Genomic DNA, 26,566 nt, shown 5'->3' on the forward strand with positions numbered 1-26,566 from the left:
TATATGATTGTTATAATTATTGAACTGGTATCAGTACATTATTACTAACTGAAGTCCACAGTTACCACGAAGGTTGACTTTCTGTATTGTACAGTTCTTTGGGTCTTGGCAAATGCAAAATGTCAGATATCCACCATGACGGTATCGTGGAGAACAGCTTCACAGCTCTAAAAATTCTCTTTTCATCTCCCTCCCTCTGAAACCCTGGCAACCACGGATCTTTTATTGTCTCTATAGTTTTGCCTTGTCTAGAATGTCCTACAGTGGGAATCCTATAGTATGTAGCCTTTTCAAATTGGCTTCTTGCTTTTATCAGTATGCATTCAAGATTCTTTTTTTTTTTTGCAGCTTGATAGCTCATTTATTTTTATTGTTGAATAATATTGCATTTTATGAACACAGCACTGTTTACCTATTCATCCACTGAAGGACATCTTGGTTGCTTCCAGTTTTTGGCAATTTCTCATGCACTTTTTAACCTGCTATCATACTGACAGAATTTTACCTGCCGTAGAAGTATTTTAATGTGCAATTTCATCAGGCCCTACCTCCTTGAGTGTATTATATGATACATTCCCTGGTGACAGAGCCTAATGTCTTTCTCACATGATTAAGCATAAAGCGCCAACAAAGGTACCTTGCCCATAATAGGTACTCAGCAAATGCTCTCTGAACTGAATAGAGTTTTCAATTTCTCACCTTCCTGGAGGACCTGAAGCCATTAGGGATGATTTTTCAGGCTTATGAGAGTGGCAGGCCAAGTTAAGACAGCTTGTCATAGCATTGGTAGGACTTGTCATTGCCTGGTCTTCAAGGGCAGTCATGTTAACTCTGCTGAGGTTCTGATTAGACTCTCACACCAAAGAAATGATCAAATTCAGCTTTTGGCTGGGACTCCTTCCGTGATATTTACGGAGCTGTCCTGGTAGCCATGAGAGGGGCAAGTAGAAAGAGGCATTCTGTGGAGCTGGGGACTAGAGCACAGAACCCATTACTGCCCATGGGGCCCTGGCCAAGAGTGTACATAGAGACCCTATTCTCATGCCATCCCTAGTTTCATGTAGCACCATCGAAGGGCATTGCCCACGTATAGCACACATATCCTGGCTGGAACATCCAACCTCTATCCACTGCCACCAAGAGCCTGCTCTTGGTCATCACTCAAGCCAATGGGTGAGCACACGAGCAGCAGTGGAGTTTGCCCTTGGGAGGACAGATCCAGGGAAGAGGCCTGCAGAGTTCTGGAAGCAGGCGCATGGTCATTGCGGGAGGGGAATCCTGCATTCCTGATAGATGGGTTAAAGGGAAGGACCGAGGTTCTTGTGGGCCCCTTTCCCTCCTGAACTTCGCATCCAGTGAGGAGAGGCAAAGATGAAGCAGAGCCAGAGCAGGGGCTTCCAAAATGTAGGGTCTAGGGCAGAGGTTGGTTGACCAGGTGTAAGTTAAAACTAAAAGAGATGTCACTGAGATACTTGGGACAAAGAGCAGCCAACCTCAGAATCAAGCATTATAGATAAAAAATTACTATATCTCTTTAGATTTGGAAAAAACCTGTAGCTTTGTGTTGCCTTTCTTTTTTTTCTTTTTTTTTTTAATCATTGAAAGAGAGGATTTCCTCATGAATTCTACCCTAGGGGCACGGGTGGGGCGGAGGGGAGGGCAATGGTGAGCTGGAGCAGGTTCAAACAAGCTCACCAGAGCCAACTGTTACATTTCTCTAAGTCTGGTGAGCCAGTTGTTAAACCCAGCTATTACTAGAAATTCATCTAAAATTATATAACTTATTTAAACTTACAATGAAATGATATTGAAATAAAGATAATAGTACACAAAACATCACTTCCTAATAATTTTACTATTCTCTATGCTCTTGGAGTTATTTCCATCTACTGTATCTCTGCGGTAGAAACACTGTAGAATGACTTCCCTCCGCACATTTCTTCCCAACTCCGTGCTTGGTAATATTATATTGGTGGCTTGGCATTGGCCTCGGTGAGAATACACCGTAGAAACTAGCAAACACCACAGATGAGGGTTCCTTCCCCCTCTGGATGGATGGTTGGATGGTTGTGGAACAGTTACCAGTGCACCACGGGTGGGGGTAGAGGTGATGATGAAGGAGACACAGCATTGGTGGTTAATCATTGTAAAGCCTTTCCACTTTAAAACAGTCTTTTTTTTTTTTTAACAATTTAATCAATTCCAAGTATTCACAAAGCTCTCAAAGTTGGTTTTCCCCCAATTCCTTTCCTTTTCTCCTCCTCCCGGGGAGTAACTGGGTATAGGGTTAGAGCCATCCTTAGGCCCAGCAGCCCCTACATCCTCACTGGTCTGTGCCTTGAGGTGACTGCACGGGCTGCTGCTGAAATCTGGGGCTGGTGAACTTGGATGATCCTTCTTGGTTGATTTCTCTTTGACTCTTGCTTAGTACCTTGGATCATTCTAGGGTTGATTCCTCACTCAAGTGATCTTTCCTAAGGCCCTGGCTATAGTCTTGATCCTCTCCTTGATCCCAGTCTCTGCTTTTAAGGTTACCAGCAGGTAACAGGGGTTCAGGGGTAACAGGTGGGGTTCTTTGTTCTTTCTCTCTCTGCATCCTATCCGCCCTTTCTGCCTCAGAGGAGGTGGAGGTGAAAGCCACCTCAGGAAGGGGGGGGAACATGACTTCAGAGAGGTCTCTACCCGACTGGAAGAAGGGGAAAGACTGCCTTATACACCACCTTTGGGGAGCAGGGAGAGGAGGGGGTGGCAAGGATTACACATATGAACATCTCTGTGGCACAACCCGGTTGGAGAGGGGCGGCTTTCGATGGGGTGAAGGTCTGGGGGCGCCTGGGCCGCTCAGGAGGTTGAGTGTCCAATGCTTGATTTTTGGCTTTGGTCATGACCTCTGGATCGTGGGATGGAGCCCTGAGTCAGGCTGCGGGCTGGGCATAGAGCCTGCTTGAGAGTCTCTCTCTCCCTCTGCCCCTCCTCACCCTGCTTGCTAGCTCGCTCGCTCGCTCTCCCTCTCTCTCTCTCAAAAAAAGAAAAAAAATAGGTGGGCTGAAGTTCTGGCCAAAAGCAGAGAGGGGGCTTTGTGTCCCACTGTCTGTCTAAAACTCCATGAGGACAGCACCACCAGGTTGCCAAGACAGCTAGAAGGGGTGTGGACAAGCAGAGTAAAAGGGAAGGTAGGTGGGTAAAGGGCCTGAGTTTGCCTCCAGAGAAGCTTCAACAACCAGTGCTTGTCTCCTGGGTCAGGGAGGAATCCAGAAGCTTCTCCCTGCCTGGAGGGCAGCCTGCCTGGGTACAGCCTGTGCCAAATCGGCATCTAGGTACAGACGGCAGGGAATGCCAACTATGGCTTTGCTTTTTTTTTTAATAATAAATTTTTTTAAATTGGTGTTCAATTTGCCAACATACAGAATAATACCCAGTGCTCATCCTGTCAAGTGCCCCCCTCAGTGCCCGCCACCCAGTCACCCCAACCCCCTGCCCTCCTCCCCTTCCACCACCCCTAGTTCGTTTCCCAGAGTAAATGGTGCTGGGAAAATTGGACACCCACATGCAGAAGAATGAAACTAGACCACTCTCTTGCACCAGACACAAAGATACACTCAAAATGGATGAAAGACCTAAATGTGGTCTTTCCAAGATTCCATCAAAATCCTAGAGGAGAACACAGGCAACACCCTTTTTGAACTTGGCCACAGCAACTTCTTGCAAGATACATCCACGATGGCTTTGCTTTTATCAGCCTTAGCTGCCCAGGCTTTTCCTTCCCCCCACCTGCCGACCCCTCTTCTCTTCTTCCTCCTCTCTGGTGCCAAGGGCATCCTGATTGCGGATGATCGGTGGAAAGGAAGCAGATCTTGTAACAGCTCACCCTGTAGTCTTGGGATTCTCCTCCCTCAGCAGAGATGGCAGGAGGAGGCGCAAAAACAAGTGACCCTGACCTTCCAGGGTGTTGGGGTGTGCACTGCCAGTGCTTCTAGGGGAGGAGGCCAAGTGCTCTGGTTGGAGCAGAAAGCAGGCCTGGAGCCAGACCTGGGAGTCCAGCGCCGGGCTCAGAAGAGCCTAGAAGAGGGGCCTGTGCACGGGAGTGGCTATGAGGGCAGGAAAGGCCGGGGGTGCCAGGCTCTGCCTATTGGGGTAGTGGGGGCCTGGGCCCTGGTCCTGTAATTCCCGGGGCAGCGCTCTTTGCTCTTTACCACCGTTCTCTGGGCTTTGCTTTTCTTTCTTCTTCTTTTTTTAAGCTGCAGAATTCTAAAATGTAAGCGATGGAGGCGAGGCCGCTGTAGGTGTAATGGAGGTGGAAGGGCAACGGGGCCCGGCTCCCCGCTTTAGAACCTGCCCGCACGCAACCTCCCACTCCCGGAGCACAGCTCCTGGGGCTATGAATAAAGCGGGACGTTACCACGGCAACCCCCGGGTGCGCTCGCCCCTCCCGGACCCATTAGCGAGGGTCGAGGGGAATCGCTCTCCCTTTGTAGCTGCGGTTTGGGCAAAAGATGGACTAAGCCGCGGGGCAGCGGGCGCGAGCGGCACAGGCAAGCGCTAGTGCGCTCCGGCCCCCCGCGGGCTCTGCACCCCCCGCCCCCCGGGGGGCCCGCGCCCCCCCGCAGCTGTCGCGGGAAAGGACACTTGCTTCTGGAGCATCCTGCTTCCCGGGCGCGGCTGTCACGTGACAAGTCACCGGCTGCGGAGAGGGACAGATTGTAGATGACAGTCCCGGGCGGGCTCGGGAAGCGGCCTGGAGCAGCTGCGCCCCGCCTCCCGCGCCGCGCTGATTGAGAGGCCCCCGTTCGCCCGGGGTGCTGGGGTGCCGGGTGCCAGGGTGTGGGGGTGCAGGGTGCTGGGGTGTGCAGTGTGGGGGTGCGGGGATGCGAGGGTGCAGGGGCGGGGTGCTGGGGTGCGGGGTGCGGGGGTGCGGGGTGCTGGGGTGCGGGGATGCGAGGATGCGGGTGTGGGGTGCTGGGGGGCGGGGGTGTGAGGTGTGGGGGTGAGGGTGTGTGGGGGCGCGGTGCTGGGGTGCGGGGGCGCGGGTGCCAGGTGGGCGGATGTGGGGGTGCAGGGATGCAGGTGCGAGGGCGCGGGGTGCGCGGGGTTGCGGGGTGCTGGGGTGCAGTTGCGGGGGGGCGGGTGCAGAGGTGGGGGGTGGGGGTACGGGAGTGGGGGTGTGGGGTGTGGGGATGCGAGGTGTGGGGGTGTGGGGGCGCGGGGCGGGGTGCTGGGGTGTGGGGGTGCAGGGAGGAGAGGTGTGGGGGGTGCGGGGGTGCGGGGGCGTGGGGATGCGGGGATGCGAAGTGCACGGGTGCAGGGGTGGGGGTGTGGGGGTGCGGAAGCGTGGGGTGTGCAGGTGCGGGGGTGCGGGAGCACGGGGTGCGCGGGGGTACTGGGTTCGGGGGTGGGGGGTGGGGTGCGGAGGTACGAGGTGAGGGTCTGCGGGGATGTGGGGTGCGGGGTGCGTGGGGGGTGCAGGGGTGCGGGTGCGCGGGGCTGCGTGGGTGCGTGGAGGGTGCCTGGTGTGGGGGTGCAGGTGTGGGGGTGCCGGTGTATGTGGGATGCGTGGGTGTGCGGGTGCTTGGGGGTGCGTGGAGGGTGCGTGGTGCGGGTGCAGGGGTGCGGGGTGTGGGGGTGTGGGGTGCGGGCCTGCTTGCTCGCCGGGACGCCGGGCAGGAGCTCCTGCGCCTCCACAGCCCACAGAACCTGGAGGAGCGGCTCCAGGAGGACGCGGGGCTCGGCTTGGCTGTGTCTGCGGTGGGGGAGACCGGGATGGCTTTTCCACCTGCGCGCTGACCGTCGGGCCGGACAGCCCTCAAGCCCAAGCGATCCTCCACCTGCGCAGCTGCTGAAATTCTGTGTCGTTTACTGAAAACGCAGACGCTCCTGGGAAGGGTGACAACGTGAATTAATTCCCGCTAAGGTGTCAGGCTGGGGTCTGCCCTGGGCTCACCTCCACCTGTACCCTCCCAGCCGGGCCTTTAACCCATGCGGTCACCGAGGCCTCCCAACAGTTTTATGACTTGTGCTTTGAGCTCTCTTCTCATGTCTGTCTGTCGGTCTGTCTTATCATACCCCAAAGCTCAGTGCCTCCACTTTGCTGTCACAGTGACCCCGTGTTTGGGGCTTGGACTGAGGCTTGCGTTTGCACGCCAGCTCTGTCCCGGTCTGGGAACACAGTCGTGGCACCTGGCATAGATTGTTGGTTTTGTTTTTTGAATCTGTCATTTCCCTTCAGTCATTGATGATTTGTATGGATTGTCTCACGAGAAAAACAAAACAAAACAAAACAAAACATGACCTGTTATTTTGCACATGGTTTCAAGGGTTCAGGAAGCCCCTGTACTTAGGTGCTCCTGGGATATAGTAGATTTGGGGACCAGAGAGAGGATAAGTGCTGGATGTCCGGGAGATGCCCAGCAAGTGGCATCAAAGAATTGAGTGATCACATGTGGCCTGAGCACTTGCACAAAATCACCAAAATTACTGCCTGAATTACACTTCCCAGCCAGGAATAGAAGCAATAGATTGGCTTCAGGTACTGTTTAAGATTTTTTTTCATTAAAAAATTTTTTTGAATGTAAAAAAACACATAGCACGAAATCTACCACATTAACCATTTTTTAAAAGTGTATAGTTCAGTAGTATTAAGCGTATTCACATTATGCAAGAAGTTTCTAGAATTTTTCCATCTCTATCTAGTAAACAACTCCCGAGTTTCCCCTCCCTTGGCCCTTGACATCATTCTACTTTTTGTTTTTATGAATTTGACAACTTTATTTTAAAATTATTTTTATTATTTGTAAAAAGATTTTATTTATTTATTCATGAGAGACACAGAGAGACAGAGACAGAAACAGAGGGAGAAGCAGGCTCTCCACTGAGCAGGGAGCCCGATGCGAGACTCAATCCTGGGACCCTGGGGTCACGACCTGAGCCCAAGGCAGATGCTCCACCGTGGAGCCACCCAGGGGCCCCAAATTTGACAACCTTAGATATATGGAGTCATACAGTATTTGTGTTTTTGTGATTGGCTTGTTTCACTGAGTATATAATAGCCTCAAGATCAACCAATGTTGTTCCATACGACAGAATTTCTTTCCTTTTTAAGTTTGATGCTAACATTCCCTGGTGTGTATATGCCGCGTTCAGTTTATCCGTTCATCCACTGATGGACATTGGGGTTGCTTCCACCTCATGGCTATTGTGAGCAGTGCTGCTGTGAACACGACTATGCTAATATCTCTCTGAGATCCTGCTTTCCATTCCTTTTGATAGATCAGAAATGCAGAATTGGGATTGCTGGATCATATGCTACTTTTATTTATATTTTTTTTCAGGAAACTCTCTACCGTTTTCCATCCTGTCTGTACCATTTTACGTTCCCATTAACAGTGCAAAAGGGTTCTGATTTCTACGTATCCTTATAAACACCTGTTATTTTCTGTCCTCCCCCCACCTCCATCTTTCCAGAGGTACAATTGACAGATAAATCGTAATATATTTAAATTGTACAGTGTGATGTTTGATGTATGTATGCCTTGTGAAAGCATTCCCACCATCCAGTTAATTACTACGACTATCACCTTGCACATTTACTCTTCTTTTTGTTGAGAACTCAGGTTCTATTCTCTTTGCGAATTTCAATCATACAATATAATATATTGTTTTCAACAATATATTCATCATGTTATACATTAGGTCCTCGGACTTTATTCATCTTTAACTGAAATTTTGTACCTTTTACCATCCTCTCTCTAGTCTCCCCACCTTGTAGCTGTTGGCAATCATCATTCCATCTCTCTTCGAGTTCAACTTTTGCTTTTGTTTTTAGATTCTGCAAATAAGTGATACCATGCAGTATTTGACTTTCTCAGTCTGACTTATAATGCCCTCTGGGCTTATCCATGTCACATTTGGCAGGATTTCCTTGTTTTTAAAGGCTGAAGAATATTCCATTGTGTGTATGTCTGTGTGTGTGTGTATTATATATATATATATATATATGCCACTTAAAAAAACCCATTCATCTGTCAATAGACACTTGGCTATTGTGAATGACCTAATGAACACAGAAGTACAGACCTCTCTTTCAGATAGTGATTTCATTTCTTTTGGAAAACCCAGAAATGGGATTGCTAAATCACATGCTAGCTCTGTTTTTGTTTTGTTTTGTTTTAGGAAATGTCATACTCTTTTTCATAGAGCCCGCACTAGTTTACATTCCTATCAATAGTACACACAAGTGTTTCCTTTTTGGATATCCTCACCAGCATTTATTTCTTTATCTTTTTTATAAAAGATACCCTAACCAATGTGAGGTAATATCGGATGGTGGTTTGGATTTGCATTTCTTGGATGCCTAGTATTGCCGAGTACCTTTTCATATAAATGTTAGCCATTGGTATGTCTTCTTCAGGAAAATGTCTGTTCAGATCCTTTACTTATGTTTTTTAAATTGGGTTGAAACCAATAGTTAGACCCTTAACTGACTGCATCACCTTGGCGCCTCTCTCTCTCTTTTTTAAAAGATTTTATTTATTTATTCATGAGAGACACACAGAGAGAGGCAGAGACACAGGCCGAGGGAGAAGCAGGCTCCATGCAGGGAGCCCGACGTGGGACTCAATCCCAGGACCTCGGGGTCATGCTCTGAGCCGAAGGCAGGCCCTCCACCCCTGAGCCCCCCAGGTGCCCATGTCTCTTTATGCTAATACCAAACTGTTTTGGTTGTTATAGCTTTGTAACATAGTTGGAGATAAAAAATGTGTTACCTCCAACTTTGTTCTTCTTTCTCAAGATTGTTTTAGTTATTTGAGGTCATTGTGGTTCCATAAGAAATTTAGGATTGTTGGGATGCCTGGGTGGCTCAGTGGTTGAGCATCTGCCTTTGGCTCAGGTCGTGATCTTGGGGTTCTGGGATCGAGTCTCACGCCGGGCTCCCTGCATGGAGCCTGCTTCTCCCACGGCCTGTGTCTCTGCCTCTCTCTCTGTCTCTCACGAATAAATAAAATCTTAAAAAAAAAAAGAAATTTAGGATTGTTTTTTATATTTCTGTGAAAAATACCATCAGAATTTTGATAGGGACTGTCCTGAATCTGTAGATCAGCTTGGGCAGTATAGATATTTTAACAATATTAATTCTTTGAATCCACGAACACGGAATATCTTTCCATTTATGTTGTGCCTCCTTCAAATTGCTTCCATCAATGCATTACAGTTTTCACAATACAGATCTTTCACCTCCTTGGTTATATTTATTCCTAAGTATTTTATTCTTTTTGATGCTAGTATAAATGGAATTGTTTTCTTAGTTTCTCTTTTTGGTAGTTTACTATTAGTATATAGAACCATAATTGATTTTTGTGCATTGATTTTGTATCCTATCACTTTGCTGAATTCATGTATTCCATCAGTTTTTGGATTGAGTCTTTAAGGTTTTCTGTATTTAATATCATGTCATTTAAAACAGACAATTTTACTTCTTCTTTTCTGATTTGGATGCCTTTTATTTCTTTTTCTTGCCTAATTGCTGTGCTAGAACTTCTAGGATTATGTTGAATAGAAGTGGTTAAGAGTGGGCATCCTAGTCTAGTTCCTGGCCTTAGAGGAAAATCTTTCAGCTTTTCACCATTGAGTACAATGTGAGTACTGACTAGCTGCTGGCCTCATTATATATGGCTGTTATGACTTGGTTAAATTAGCATTTGTTAGCAAAGCAGGGTGCTGGGTGGTGAGCTATGAGTCGACAATAGGTTATAAGAGAAATTGAAACAGAAGAGTCTATTACAGGTCCTAGAGGAAGTACATGGCATGCCTCAGGGAGCCACATGGGGTGGTTAAGGTAGAGTGCTAACACGGAGAGAGAGACAGACAGACAGAGAGAAAGAGAGAACGAGAACCTGAGGTACATGCTATTGTTAGGCTCCATGAATGGAGGGCTTTGGGATTCCTGGGCTAGGGCGGGATTGCCCAATTTAAGCCAAAAGAGTGGGGTTTTATTAAACCCCGTGGGGGTCTTATCTAAGGGACACATAGGCATACAGGTGCTGGGAGACCAGGGAACTTGTTGATCACGAGACTGCTTGGGAAATCATATCTGGAACTTCTATTTGGTTGTGACTCTATGATTTGTCTCCCATTTAACAACTCATCAAGATACTGTGTGTTTTGTTACTTTGATTAAAAAACCATTGCTCCAAATTTGGTAAGAGGTATAAGAATACTCAGGATTTGAGGATTTTGAAAGTAGTGGTAAAGGAAAAATTATTCTGACACTTGTCAAAACAGTAGGAAGGTTTTATTCAGGGCTATTGCAATAGGTGTCAAGGCTATTGCAGTAGAGGTGAAATTGGACTAAAGTCTAAATACAGCACAGATAGCTGAGGATTTATAGCCAGCGAGCAGAGTGAGTGCGTTGGTGGGTGCAGGATTATTAACGGGTGACCTTTGGAGTAAGGGGGTTCTTGCTAAGCTGATGTAGAAGCTTTCTTGCTAAGGACTGGGGTCAAGGACAAGGCCTAGTTGAGAAAAGGGCTCGGGCCCAACTGAAGTTTGGTCAAGGAGAAAGGCTTTGCCAGAGATGTGGTGGCAGTTTCCTTTTCCAGAACTGGCTCGACTTTTTCTTTTGCCCATTTTCTGCTATTCCTCCCACCCCATTTCTCACTTGCCCTCAAGGCCCTCCCTGTACCTCTGATCTCTGACCCACTCACTGATGCTGAAATGTCTGGAGGTGAAATACATAAGCTACATAAATAAACAAGCTGTTATTCCTCCTCATTTATGAGTGATTACTGCATTCAACTTATGGAGGGGTGCGGCCCTCCCCCTACCATATCCTGTTGGAGTCCTTGTTTTTCTCTGCCTGGTTTTGAGCACTAAGGCAGAGTCTTCTTTTTCATTAGATGAGGATCTAATCTTCAAGCATAGGTAGTGTCCAGTCCATGGCTAGCCACACTGCAAGTGGTCATTATTAGATCAACTCGCAGAAAATGGCAATTTTCCACCTAGAGGATTGATTATAGGTGCCTGTGTTGGGATGCATGGCGGCCTTGTCATGGAGCTCAAGACACCAAAAGGGCACAGAGGAAAGGCATTTGCCAGTCCCAATACACTTTATTAATACTATGAAACTCCAAATGCTGACTGGGGACCCAAAACGAATGCTTTTTAAAGATAGTTTTGACTGGGATCCGTGGGTGGCGCAGCGGTTTGGCGCCTGCCTTTGGCCCAGGGCGCGATCCCGGAGATCTGGGATCGAATCCCACATTGGGCTCCCGGTGCATGGAGCCTGCTTCTCCCTCTGCCTGTGTCTCTGCCTCTCTCTCTCTCTGTGTGACTATCATAAATAAATAAATAAATAAATTAAAAAAAAAGATAGTTTTGACAGTTTTAAGCTCTTCCAATGGAAATTTCTACTTCATTTTCAAATTAAATTTAGTTAGAGACCCCAGAATTTTCCTCTCCATGATTTGGGCCCCCTTTTAGAGAAGTTAACCCAAGGAATGACTTTTACAAACAGTGTTTTATTGGGGTGGGGTAGAGAGGTCGCAGTCAAGGGTCAGGATAACTGTGTTCTAACTCCGCTGCCCAGGAGTTCAGGACTTTACAGAGGTTGTTTGAGGCCCCAGCCTTCACATTTCCCAGCTGCAAGATGAGAAGCATTGATTGACTTGATCAACAAACCACCTTCCTAACTGTAACATGAGGGAATCTGGTGAAGATTTCTTCATGTTTTTGGGTTGCTATTTTCGAGAGAGTACCTTGATTTCTAGATTTCTAATTTTTAAGCAATTTTTATTTGTTCATGAGAGACACAGAGAGAGGCAGAGACACAGGCAGAGGGAGAAGCAAACGCCCTGTGGGGATCCTGGTGTGGGACTGGATCCCAGGACCCCGGGGTCATGACCTGAGCCCAAGGCAGATGCTCAACCACTGAGCCCCCCAGGCATCCCTAGATTACCAATATTTGATGTTCTCTTGCTTTTCAATCTGTCAAGATTTTGAAAGTGTCATAATTACAGGCATTTTCCCTTAGTGTATCATGATAAAAATTGGATATAAGTTGTATGTTATTTCAGGAAGATGATTTGCGGTGCAGCAGGAGGTGGATGATAAAGCTACCGTGACAGGGGAAAAATAGCAACAAGCGAGAAGCACCCACAGAGAAAGGGAAAAAGCCACAGGGGAAGACACTTGCTGTGGATGAATTTCTTGCTTTGTTTAACATGACAATGGGTGAAAAAACTGTTAAGAACAGCAAAGAAGCTCTATGGCCGCCAGTGCTGGTGGGAAGAGAAAAAGAAAGGCCTTGCTCTTGAGCAAACGGTTGAGCTATTCATATGCTGGATTTGCTAGGTGTTTAGGTGTCATAGCCATACATTTATAAACTTTCCATTAGTAAAAATTCCAAAAGAAAATGCCTGTGATGAGTCTAAAATCAACTTCTGTGCTTTGGAACCAAAATAGAACAGGAAAACCGAGTTGGGGATAAAGAGGAACCAAGATTGCTTGGCTGGGCAATGGAGGCTACAGTGGGCTACGGCCTTCACTTAGCAAACCCACCACAGAAAGGGGCTGGGGGCTTGTCAGGAAGTCGGGATCTGGCTGGTTTTGACCGGAATTGTGTATTCACAATTCATTCATCCTGTCTTCAGGGTGGTACTAGGTTCCTGAAACAAAAGGCTAAGAAGGGAGGAAGGAGGTAAGATTTGTGGAAGAGAAGACAAAGGTCACCTACTGTAAAATCAAATTTCCCTAAAGCATTAGTGTAGCTGTTTTTATTTTTGTCCAACTTTATACTTTTAAGTGGTTTCATTATTTCCTATGAATCAAAAAAATAAAAAAAAAATAAACAACAGAAATTTATTGCTCACAATCTGGAGGCTGGGAAGTCCAAGGTCGAGGTGTCGGCACGATCACTTTCTGGTGAGAGTCCCTTCCTGGTTTATAGCCAGCACCTTCCAGCTGTGTCCTCATATGCGGGAATGGTCTCTGAAGCAACTTTTTTTTTTTTTAAAGCATTCATTCATTCATTCATTTAAAGAGGGCATGAGGGTGGTTGGGGTGGGGGAGGAGCAGAGGGAGAGGGACACGCAGACTCTGCACTGAGCGAGGAGCCCCATGAGGCGCTTGATTTCACAAACCTGACATCATGACCTGAGCCGAAACCAAGAGTAGGATGCTTAACCGACTGAACCACCCAGGCACTCTTGAAGCAATTATTTTTATAATACATTGTTTTGATTGTGTGTGATTTCTTAAGAATTGTAATTATTTCAATTATTACGTCATAGCAGAATAGACTTCATTTCCTTAAGGCCAGCTACATAATTTGGGGGCCCAGTGCCAAGTTGAAATGGGAGGAGTTCTTTTGTTCAAAGAGCAGGAGAAAAAAGTATTGTTGAAGGTATACACTAAAATATTAAGCTTTCTCTTTTCTTTTTTTTAAAGCTTTTTCCTTTTTTTTTTCAGTCTCTCTTGTCCTAGTTTTTTTTTTAATTTGCTATTTAATGTTGTTCTAAGTGAAGAAAGATTAAAATTTTAAATTGTTAGCGTGAATTTTACAGTTCATCTTTATATGGTATAATCCTAGTTTTAAATGCAAATATAAGAACATTTAACTCACACACAGTCACCAAAATCACACAAATTGTGTTTTGTAGCTCATACATCCATATGTATTGTGTTCTTATCAGAACAATGGAAATGCTGCACAAAATGAGCTCCACTGTTTTCACTTCGTATGTGCACATTCGACCAACATTCTCCACCTTTGTCTTACTATTAAGTAGGGAAGGTCTGAAGATAAAGGCGTGATGGATTGATGGGCCTATCTTCTTTTTTGTTAAATACCAGCATTTTTTAACTCAGTGGCCAATTATTACTTTTAAGATTTTATTTATTTATTTATGAGAGCACACAGAGAAAGGCAGAGACACAGGCAGAGGGAGAAGCAGGCTCCCTGCGGGGAGCCCAATGGGGGACTTGAACCCTGGACCCCAGGATCATGCCCTGAGCAGAAGGTGGACAATCAACCACTGAGCCACCCAGGCGTCCCTAATTGGCTAATTAACACAGGGAAGTAACCTGTAACCAAGTGAGAAAGGATGTGATCAAGTTCCTTGGTGGTTTGTGTTCCTTAGAACTCCTTTGCCTGGGCAGCCCGGGTGGCTCAGTGGTTTAGCGCTGTCTTCAGCCCAGGGTGTAATTGAGTCCCATGTCAGGCTCCCTGCATGGGGCCTGCTTCTCCCTCTGCCTATGCCTCTGCATCTCTCTCTTTCTCTCTTTCTGTCTCTCTCATGAATAAATAAATAAAATCTTAAAAAAAAAAAAAAAGAATTCCTTTGCCTTCTTTCTACATTTGAAGTACAAATTCTGGTTTCAAAGGAAAATGTGGCCTCTGGGGGCTGTGAGAGCCTCTGCCAAGCTGACACCTAAAATGAACCATCACAGTACCCAAGAGCATAAGGTAATAAGGTCAGGAAAATGGTCTGTGTTTGTGTCCATGGAGCCTTGAGACTTCTTTGAGTCAAGGTTAAATCCCAGTGAATGGTGGAACTGGATCCAGGTATGGCAGGAATGTGTGTGTGTGTGTGTGTGTGTGCGCGCGCGCGTGCGTGAGAGCGACTGAGAATGAGTGTGTGTGTTTGTTAGAGAGCCAGAGATGGAGAGAGAATACGCGGGGGGTTGTGCTTGCAGAGGACACGTTACTCTTAGGGACAGTACGCTCTTGGGCAGCACTGTTTCCGCGCCGTCTTCTTCCGAGGGGCTGCACAGCTCCTCAGATACAAAGCTCAGGAATCTTGAAAGACTTAGGTTCTTGGTTAAGACTTAGGGCCGTGGACTCTGGAGCCATGCTGTCTGGATTCGAATCCTGGACTTGCTGCTTACCAGCACCAGGACTACAGCAGTTCACTTACCTTCCTTTGTGTCTGTGTCCTCAAGTCTGCGATGGGGAAGGTAAGAGCATCTTGCTCACGGGGCTGCTATGGGGAATAAATGAATTGAATCGTGTAAAGTGCTGGAACAGTGCTTGGCGCTTGATAATGGCTCGGTGTTAATGTTGTTTTTCACAGGGCAGGGACTCAAATGCTGAAAGTCTCTTTTTGAAGGCTTGTTCTTATGTGTCATGAGGTTTGGAAGCAGGAGAGAAAGAGAAACGAAAACCATCACAGCTTGTGTTTCGGTAGAAGAATACATCCGACAGATGGCATTAGAGAAAGAACACCTACCGAATCAAGGACGAGCTCTCCCGAGTGCGGAGCTGGAGACCTCACTCAAGACTCATGAGTAAAGTCACATAAGAAATTTGGGCTCCTGGGTTCAGTAGGGCTGGGTGGCAGCGGCCCTGTGGGGTCAGGGAGGGTTTAGTGGGTCTAGAAGGGTATACTGCATTTGAGGGGTTTCCTTCCTAGACATAGAAGTGGCTGGCGGGCCCACCTTAGTTTCCCGTTGTTCTCTCTTGCTCACAGCTCTGCTTCCAGCCTGGTGCTGGTGTCTCTGAGGTTGGCACCTCTTGCCTTTTCTGCACCGACTCTTATGTAAGAATGGACATCCGTCAGGCTGGGGTTGCATTTTATGAGGCATTCCCAGGCAGGTGGGGTTGGTGTTGGGCTGGGGTTTGGGCATGGAGGAACAAAGCTGGAAGCTGATGCGTGTGCCTGTGTATGTGTGCGTGCACACGTGTGCATCTGCATGCATATGTGCACAACATGCATTTGGGGTTTGGAATGCTTGGAAGAACAAGTGGATGAAGTGGTATTTATCAGCACAGAGAACATCCAGGGAGGGGAACCTCCTCCTAATCCCCAACCCTTATTGTCTTCCTCTTTTCCTCTCTCTGATGTTCATGAACAAATCATCCACTGAAAGTTCAGGAAACATTGACTGAGGTCATGGATTCTTATTCCCAATCTTTATGACCTTTAAAATGGAGCGCAGGTCCCTGCTGGGTGCTTAGGCAGTTTGGAGAATGAGTTCAGTCATTATAATTATTTTACCAGACGGGAAGAACTCTCAGACTCTCTCAGGGCCTAAAGACTATTGATGATCTAAGAATGTTTTCTCCCCCGTGGCGGGTTATCTGCGGTCAGGTTTGCTCTGCGCCCCCAGTTATCTGCTTCCTTACAGACTAGGCTGGGAATTTGTCAAGAGGGGCTCAGAGATCCAGGGTGAGTGTGAGTGGAGGTGTATGGTTCTGTGCAGGGCATGGGGGTGACATTCCAGAGCTAGAGCAAGATGACCCTCAAATGCTCTCTTAATTTTACCTTTTCTTTTTTTCTTGTTAATGAAGAAGAGAAATTAATGGTGCAAATTCCCTACATAAATTTGAGAGGATATTGGAGTAAAGATAGCTAGAGAAAGCGGGGCTCATTTCCGTTTTCACTTTGACCTTGGAAGTGAGGAAGAAAGAAGAGAGAGTGAGAGAGTGAGAGAGAGGGACCTCACATCCTCACACGCCTTCCCGAGGTGAGGTGGGCAGCTCCAGAGCTGCAGAGGGTGTGGGTGCCCTGCCTCCCTGGCTGAACATCCCTGGGCAGGCTTTGGGGTGCCACTTGGTCTGAGTGTCCTACTACTCTGGTCTGTGGGAGAGAGCACTGAGAAGGGGGAGAGCTGGGAACTCCTCTCCTGGCTGGGCTTCCCAGGTGACACTTGGCAGCCAGCGTGGGTCATTTGCATCTCCACAGCCCAGGGCTGCTCACAAGATGTTCTCTGCAGATATTTAAGTTGCTGGATTCCAAAGCATCCCCAGGGCACTCCTGGCTCTCCTCTTCCATATGGTCACTGCAGCCAACTTCACGTTTCTTAATTAGGAAGAGGGCTTTTTTGGAACTTTGGGGGGGATGCCTATGGGAGTTGTAGTAGTAACAATATCAGGGCCAGTTCTCCCCCCACCCACCCACCCTCCCTCCCTCTCTGCCTGTCTCCTTCTGTTCATTCCTTTCCCCTCCTTTCAGGCTCTTTGAGATTTGTTAATTCCTGTAAGTACAACCGAGCTCAGTGCCCTAGGCCAGGCTCTGCCCTCCTGCTTCTAGATGCAGCAGATGATATCCTGGAAGGACAAACTTTACATGCCATAAAGTAATGCAGTTTGTCAGTGATAGCCTGTGTATTAGGTGTTTTTTTATTTTTTTATTTTTTATTGCTACTGTAATGAATTACCACAGATTTAGTGGTTTAAAACAATATCCATTATCGACTCACAGTTCTATAGGTCACAAGTCTGGGTCCAGGATAACTCTGTAGGTCCTCTGCTTAGATTCTTACAGGTATCGGCAGGGCTCTGTCCCTTTTTTGGAAGTTCTGGGAGTGAAACTGTTTCCAAGTTCATTCGAGTTGTTGGCCGAATTCAATTCCTTATGGTTGTTGGACTGAGGTCTGTTTTCTTGGTGGCTGTCAGCCAGGGACTGGTCTTTTGCACCCTAAGCTGCCCATTTTCCATTCTAGGATTTCTATGTGGCCCCATCTCATGCTTAAAATCTCTCTGACTTTTCCTTTCTGCAGCATCTCAGTGACCTCCAGCCAGAATAAGTTCTCTGCTTTTAAGGGCTGATATGATTAGATTGGGCCAACCTGGATTAATTTAAGATACTCCCCCTATTTTTAGGTCACCAATTAATAACCCTAATCCCACCTTTCAGTCCCTTTTGTGAATCGTGTAATATTCACATGTTCTAGGGATTTGGCATAGACATTTTGTGGGGTGGGCGTTATTTGGCTTACCATACTCTCTAAATAACTCATTGATTATCTTGGCCACCCAAGGGTGAGAAACTGTTGCAACCATTGTCAGGGGGTCTGTCTACCATTTCCACTAGATGCTGGGCAAAGCTCGATAGAGAAAGAGAAGGAAACGGAAGCCAGATGCAGGGGTAGACATAAGACACTTTCATCCTTCAAAGGGAAAGAGTCTTTTTATGAGGTGAGAACTTCCAAACTGCACAGGTTCCTGGAGATCCGCATCTGCATCTTCCCTTAAGATGGGACAATGGGGGGGGGGGGCGCGGGGAATCCCTGGGGGGTTCAGAGGTTTAGCGCCTGCCTTTGGCCCAGGCGTGATCCTGGAGTCCCGGGATCGAGTCCCGTGTGGGGCTCTCGGCATGGAGCCTGCTTCTCCCTCCTCCTGTGTCTCTGCCTCTCTCTCTCTCTCTCTCCTCTCTATGTCTATCATAAATAAATAAATAAATCTTAAAAAAAAAAAAAAGATGGGGCAATGGGGGCTCAGGGAAGCGACCTGACTTGACCAAGGTCAGCGGCCACACCACAGCTGAAGAGTTCTGAAAGCAGCTGTTTTTTGACATTTAATTTTATTTTTAAAAAAAATATGTATTTATTCATGAGAGACCCAGAGAGAGAGGCAGAGACCCAGGCAGAGGGAGAAGCAGGCTCCATGCGGGGAGCCTGACGTGGGACTCGATCCCGAGACCCCTGGGGTCATGTCCTGAGCCGAAGGCAGATGCTCAACCATTGGGCCACCCAGGTGGCCCCGTTTTTCTTTTTTTTAAAGATCTTTACTTGACAGAGAACCCAAGTGGGGGTGGGGGAGAAGGGGCGGCAGAGGGAGAGGGAGAAGCTGACTCCCTGCTGAGCGCTCGATGCCAGGACCCTGCCGCCGAGGCAGACCCCGCCTGCCCGACTGAACCACTCAGATGCCCCACGGAGGCAGCTCTTACAGAGCTTGACGCGGGCTTCTCAGAACGTGGCCGTGTCTCTCGTACCTTCGGCCCTTTTGCCCTGACCCTGCAAAGGCAGGTGGCTCCAGCAGCCTGCACAGCCTGGGAGGTGTGAGCGACTGAAGCCTCTTGGCTCCCGCACCGTCACCAACCCTGCGGCCCAGGGCCTCTTGAACAGGCCTCTGGCCTCTCTGCGGCCTGAGGCGGTTGGCTGCGAGGGAGCAACACAGGCTCCATCTTGTTCTTACAAGGCCTACGCTTGCCATTCGGGAGTCCCAGGCCACCTGGCAGCCGGATCCCTTGATCCCTCGGTGACACGGCCCCGCCTCGCTCTCCCAGGCTGAGAGGCCCGGGGCCTCCTCACGTGAAGCCCCCGACTCCCGGGGGGGCCTGGAGCGGGGCTCCTCTCCTGCCTCTCTCTGACGGAAGCCTGGGCAGCCGCAGGCAGCAAGCGGCTCTGCGGGTTGACGCGGAGACGGGGAGACGGGCTCCTTGTTCCCGGGCTTTGTTCTCTCATTGTCTCTGCTCGCCCGGAGCTCCTCTTTGTCAGAGTCTAGAAGCATCCAGCTCCCGGGCTGGTACCTAAGGCAGAGCAAAGTCCCCTCAGGCTAAGAATATGTCCCCGCCTCCAGGCCGTGTGCTGGGGGGCAGGAACGGGCTCCCCGAGTCTCTGGCTCTGGGAAAAGACAAGGTGACAAGGCTACGAGAAACTACTGGATTAGTGGGGGGGGGGGGGGTCTGTATATTTAGCACCTGGGGGCAGGGTTAGCTGCTGGAAGGTCCTAGAAGGGGGAAGCTTCTACCTGAAGAAAGAGCTTTTGGTCTTGAATGTTTGCGACCCATTTGGCAGGGGGGCTCCCGGCACAGGTGAGGCACAGGGCCCGGCGGGTGGCGCAGCACGGAATCCCCGCGTGGGTCTCAGCAGCTGCAGAGCCGGGGGCCCTGGGGTGCGTCTGTGAACAGCCAGGCTCGGCCAAGGGCTGTCTGATCCCCGGACGCAGTGCCTGGGGCAAGGGAAGCGCTGGGCTGCCGTCGGGGCCACTTTAGCTCAGGGGGACGCAGTGCCAACACTTGGCCTGCAGGTGTGCAGGTGTGTGGCAGCCCACGGGCGCCCTGGGTCTCCTGTGGGGGTCCTCGGCCTCCTGGTGTCATCCTGCCCTTGGGGAGACGCCAGGCTGTTCTTGGAGCTCACCCCAGGGTGCTCTGGGGGCCTGAGGAGTATTGCTTTAGAGGGTTCTCTGGGTGGAGCTGCTGTTACTGTTCCTTCCAGAAAGATCCTGAGGTCTCCTCCCGTCTGATAACTGGCGACGCAGATCTAAAGAGGTGGCCACCGCATGCCCGGTATCTGTCACCGACGGCTGGATGTGTGTCAGGCGAGGGCTGCAATTCGGGCACTCTGTCCTGGGGGGAGCACTGCTGGCTAGGCGGCCCACTGTCATTTCTCTCTATCCCTCCTTGTTGGGAGAACCGACCTGTTTGCATTGAGGAATCAGCCTCTTTCTATTGAAAATTGAAGATTTATTCTTCGGGAATACGCATGGCATATTGGATGCCATGGCATGGATCGGTGACTTTGGATCAAGACTGCCAAAGTGTCTGTCTCAGCTCCACCTCTCACTGTGACTTATTTAACTTCTCCTGTGCCTCAGTTTCCTTCTCTGTAAAAAAAGTATAAATATACTACCTCCCCTAATAGATGGCCTTGAAGAGCACGAGTTAAGGCACGGCAAGTGCTTATGACGGCACTTGGCACATGTAAAATACTCAATAGATGTTAGTGGTGACTGTTGTTACGGTTGCCATTGTGTCCAGGCTCCCCTGAAGCTCATGCATGAGCGTGTTACACGTCACTGGCCAGTTGCACCCGAGAGGAATCCGCTGGGGCTTTCTGCACGGTGCACAGGAGGTTGTGGGCATATTGTCCATTTTGGCTGCCACAGTCGGGCGACACCTGAAATTGCGGAGGCAGTTCCAGCCCTGAGACAGCCTGATTTTGGATGTTTTGTGATTTGGAATAATAACTGTCTCATTGTTTAGGTCTTCTACCACCTACGGTCAAAACCACCCTAATGGGCGTACCCGTTAATGGCACAGAGGGTCTTGCTAGACTTGCAGTGGATTTAAGCCGCTTGTGGAATTAAATGTATTTGACAGTACTGTTAGGGTGGTTCCTTGCTTTAAATTATTTTTAAAAAGTCTTTGAACAATAATATCCCTCCATGGTAAAGACATCAAAAAGTATGAAAAACTTCCAATGAAAGATCTCCTTCCCACATTGATTTTTCATGTTCTGACTTCCCAGGCCCCAATGGCCAGATAACCACTCTTTTTTTGGTCTTTTATTTACCCTTGCAGAGATTTTTGAAAATAAATGTAAAATAAACGTAACTAACCATACAAATATATTATTTTCTCTCTTTTGTAATGTATCCTAGAGAGTTTTCTGTATCGATATACGAAGAGCTTTTTAATTTCTTTTTATTGTTACAAAATGCTTCATTGAATTTCCTTAACCAGCCTTCCTCTGACAAGTATCCCAGTTCTCTCCAATCTCTCACCGTTGCCTGCAATGCAGCAATAAATAAACTTTATGTGTGCCATTTTGTAGATATGCAAATATCTTCGTAAGGTATAAACTCCCCAGAGTGGAGTTGCTGAGTCTAAGAGCACATACATTTGGAATTTTGATAGCTATTGCTAAATTGCCCTCCATCTGGGTTGCACAAATTTATACTCCCATCAGTAAGGTATGACAGTGCCTATTTTCTATAGCTAGGCAACAGGACATAATGTCAAATTTTGGATTTTTGCCCATTTTATGGTGAAAAATGTTATCTTAGGGAAGCTTTAATTTGCATGTTTCTTGCTATGAGTGAAATCAAGCGTTTAAAAATATATTTGAGAACAATTTGCATATTCTTTGAATTGCCTTTTTATAATATTTGTCCATTTTTCGTAGTGAATTATTGGCCTTTTATTAATCTCTAAGGCTTTATACATAATAGGAAGGTTTTTCTTTGTCTGGGACTAGTTGTAATGATATTTTCCAGTTTGTAAGTTTTTTTTTTTTTTTTTTTTAATGGTGGGGCTACTTTTGTCAGGGAGAGATTTAAAAATTTTTTTAGATAGTTGAATTTTTTGGTATATTTTCCTGGCTTCTGGATTTTGGGTGACAGTGAAAAAGCCTTCCATGCTCTAAGATTATGAAATACTATTTCATGTATTCATTTACTACTTTCATTGATTTATTTTTTATATTTGAAGATTTGATCCATTTGGAACATATCATGGAACCCAAAGTAATATATGAGTCCAACGTTAATATATCCCAGGTAGCTACCTGATTTTCCCATTATTATTCAGTAGTTTATTTACATTTGATGTTTGTGTTCTTTTCCTGGACTTTCTTTTTTATTTGATTTATTCATCTATTTATGAGCCAGTACATGTTGCTTTAATTTTGAGCTTTGGTGAATGTTTTTATCTCTGATAATCCCCCTTCTTTGGTCTTTTTCTCAAAGCTTCCCTTGCAAATCTTGTTTTCTTATTTTCTAATATGAACTTTAGAATTCCTTTGTCTAGCTGAAACAAAGCTATTTACAGGTTTATTAAGAATTTGCTAAACTTAAAAATCAAGTTAGGAAGATCAGCATAATCTTGATAAAAGAGAGGATAATGACATTGGGCCATCTTTATCCAAAAGTATGGTTACGCTTTCCCATTTGTTTATGAGTTCTGCTGTGTCCTTCTGTAATGCTCTAAAGATGCTTTTTAGCATACATCCTGTACATTTATTTTTGAATTTATTCCTAAGACATTCATCTTTTTTAATTGTTGTAGCTATTACCCATGTAAATGGAATCTTTCCTTCTATTATGATCTTCTAGCTTCTAACTATTGACTATTTATATTAGTTTCCCAGCTCACAATATTACTGGCTTTTCTTATTTTCTTTGGTAATATTTTCAAAAATTGATTTCCTTGAGTTTTCTAAATTGCGTATAGGGTTAGTTTTGTCTCTGCCTCTCAGTTTTTAGGGCTTAAATTTGTTTTTGCCTTTTATCGCTAGAGTGCTAGTAAAAATTGACAAAAACAAAAGGAGAACAAGACAAATCCACAAACATAGTGGGCAATTTTAGCACATCTTTCTCAGAAATTGATGGAACAAGTACACAAGAAATTCAGTAACAGGAATGATTGACAATCTTGACCTAATTGACATGTATAGAAGCTGGCATCCAGCAAATACAGAATGCACATTATTTTTAAGTGCACATAAAACATGTATCAAAATTGATTATACGCTGAGCAGTAAATCAAGTCTTAGTGAACCACAAAGAATAAAAGTAATATTAATTATGTTTCCTGACCACATTGAAACTTAACTAGAAACCAATAACAAAAAGATAACTAGAAGATCCCTAAATAATTAGAGGTTAAGCAGTATACATCTAATTGACTGATGGGTTAAAGAACAAGTTAGCAGTGAATAAAAAAATATGTTTACTGTACTGATAATTAAAATATTACATATTGAAGTGTGTGATGAAGTTAAGTATGGTTAGGGAAAAAATGATTTTTTTTTCTTGAAAGAGAGAGTGAGAGAGAGTGTGGGGTAGGTGAGCAAAGGGAGACAGAGAATCTGGAGCAAGTTCTACACCTGATACACAGCCCATCACGGGGTTCAATCTCATGACTTTCAGACCACAACCTGAGCTGAAATCAAAAGTCAGTCGCTTACCCAGCTGAGCCACACAGGCACCTCACGTTTAGGGAAAAATTTTTTGCATTAAGTGTATATATTTGGAAAAAAGAGAGACTGAAAAATCAATCATCTCAGTTCATCTTAATAAGCAGGAACGTAATAGCAAATTAAGCCCCAAGAATACAGAAGGAAGAATATATAAAAGTTAAAAGCAGAAATGAATGATGTAGGCAAAAACACATATGAAAGGGGATTGATAAAGCTTGATAAAAAAAGACTGATAAAATTGGGGATCCCTGGGTGGCTCAGCGGTTTGGAGCCTGCTTTGGCCCAGGGCGCGATCCTGGAGTCCCGGGATCAAGTCCCACGTCGGGCTCCCGGCATGGAGCCTGCTTCTCCCTCTGCCTGTGTCTCTGCCTCTCTCTCTCTCTCTCTCTCTCTCTCATAAATAAATAAATAAAAAAAATTAAAAAAAAAAAACAAAAAAAAAACCTATCGCGAGTATAGAGGAAGATGGCGGAAGAGCAGGGTCTCCAGGTCACCTGTCCTCAGCAAATTACCTAGAAAACCATCCAATCATCCTGAAAATCTACGAATTCGGCCTGAGATGTAAAGAGAGACCAGCTGGGACGCTCCAGTGAGAAGAGTTCGCGCTTCTATCAAGGTAGGAAGACGGGGAAGAAGAAATAAAGGAACAAAAGGCCTCCAAGGGGGAGGGGCCCCGCGAGGAGCCGGGCTGAGGCCGGGGCGAGTGTCCCCAGGACAGGAGAGCCCCGTCCCGGAGGAGCAGGCGCTGCACCAGCCTTCCCGGGGGAAAGGCCTCCCGGGGAATTGGAGCAGGACCCAGGAGGGCGGGGATGCCCTCGGGCTCCCTGGGACAGTAACAGAGGAACTGCGCCCCGGGAGATGCGCCGAGCTCCCTAAGGGCTGCAGCGCTCGGCGGGACCCGGAGCAGCTCGGAGGGGCTCGGGCGGTGGCTCCGCGGAGGGGGCTGCGCGGCTAAGGGAGCAGCTCAGAGGCGGCGGCTCGGGCGGAGGAAGAAACTCCGCGCAGGGGGCGGCGCGGCTCCGGGAACAGTCGGAGTGACTCGGCCTGCGGCTCCGCGGAGGGGGCTGCACCGCCGGGAGCGCGAATCCAACAGCGCAGGCCCCGGAGCACAGGACGCCGGGACACAGCCCAGGATCCGGCCTCCCCCGGGACAGGCAGAGGCCGGGAGGGCCCAGGACAGCCAGGACGCTCCTGCCTGGAGCTGAGCAGATCAGCGGCCCCGCCCGGAGCCCCCAGGCCCTGCAGACGGAGAGCCCCGGAGCTACTGCGGGAGCTGACTCCAGGGTCCCAGAGCTGCCCCCGCCACTGTGGCTTCCTCCCGGGGCCTCACGGGGTGAACAACCCCCACTGAGCCCTGCACCAGGCAGGGGCAGAGCAGCTCCCCCAAGTGCTCACACCTGAGAATCAGCACAGCAGGCCCCTCCCCCAGAAGACCAAGGAGACGGACCAGTTTCAAGGGAAGACAAGGGACTTAAAGTATACAGAATCGGAAGATACTCCCCGTGTTTTTTTTTTTTTTTTTTTTGGTGTTGTTTTGTTTTGTGCTTTTCTTTCTTTCTTTCTTCTTGATTTCTGATTGCTTCCCCCACCCCACCCCACCCTTTTTTTTTCTTTTTTCTCCTCTTTCTTTCTTTCTTTTTATTCTCTTTTTCCCCTTTGTTTTTCTTCTTTCTCTTTTTTCTTTTTCTCTTTTCTTTCCTTCTCTCTCTTTTTCTCTTTTTCCCAATACAACTTGTTTTTGGCCACTCTGCACTGAGCAAAATGACTAGAAGGAAAACCTCACCTCAAAAAAAAGAATCAGAAACGGTCCTCTCTCCCACAGAGTTACAAAATATGGATTACAATTCAATGTCAGAAAGCCAATTCAGAAGCACTATTTTACAGCTACTGGTGGCTCTAGAAAAAACCATAAAGGACTCAAGAGACTTCATGACTGCAGAATTTAGATCCAATCAGGCAGAAATTAAAAATCAATTAAATGAGATGCAATCCAAGCTAGAAGTCCTAACGACGAGGCTTGACGAGGTGGAAGAAAGAGTGAGTGACATAGAAGACAAGTTGATGGCAAAGAGGGAAACTGAGGAAAAAAGAGACAGGCAATTAAAAGACCATGAGGATAGATTAAGGGAAATAAATGACAGCCTGAGGAAGAAAAACCTACGTTTAATTGGGGTTCCCGAGGGCGCCGAAAGGGACAGAGGGCCAGAATATGTATTTCAACAAATCCTAGCTGAAAACTTTCCTAATCTGGGAAGGGAAACAGGCATTCAGATCCAGGAAATAGAGAGATCCCCCCCTAAAATCAACAAAAACCGTTCAACACCTCGACATTTAATAGTGAAGCTTGCAAATTCCAAAGATAAGGAGAAGATCCTTAAAGCAGCAAGAGAAAAAAAGTCCCTGACTTTTATGGGGAAGAATATTAGGATAACAGCAGACCTCTCCACAGAGACCTGGCAGGCCAGAAAGGGCTGGCAGGATATATTCAGGGTCCTAAATGAAAAGAACATGCAACCAAGAATACTTTATCCAGCAAGGCTTTCATTCAAAATGGAAGGAGAGATAAAGATCTTCCAAGACAGGCAGGAACTGAAAGAATATGTGACCTCCAAACCAGCTCTGCAAGAAATTTTAAGGGGGACTCTTAAAATTCCCCTTTAAGAAGAAGTTCAGTGGAACAATCCACAAAAACAAGGACTGAATAGATATGATGACACTAAACTCATATCTATCAATAGTAACTCTGAACGTGAACGGGCTTAATGACCCCATCAAAAGGCGCAGGGTTTCAGACTGGATAAAAAAGCAGGACCCATCTATTTGCTGTCTACAAGAGACTCATTTTAGACAGAAGGACACCTACAACCTGAAAATAAAAGGTTGGAGAACCATTTACCATTCAAATGGTCCTCAAAAGAAAGCAGGGGTTGCCATCCTTATATCAGATAAATTAAAATTTACCCTGAAGACTATAGTGAGAGATGAAGAGGGACACTATCTCATACTCAAAGGATCTATCCAACAAGAGGACTTAACAATCCTCAATATATATGCCCCGAATGTGGGAGCTGCCAAATATTTAAACCAATTAATAACCAAACTGAAGAAATACTTTGATAATAATACACTTATACTTGGTGACTTCAATCTAGCT

Source organism: Vulpes lagopus, chromosome 8, assembly GCF_018345385.1.
Source record: "Vulpes lagopus strain Blue_001 chromosome 8, ASM1834538v1, whole genome shotgun sequence".
NCBI classification, from domain to species: domain Eukaryota; kingdom Metazoa; phylum Chordata; class Mammalia; order Carnivora; family Canidae; genus Vulpes; species Vulpes lagopus.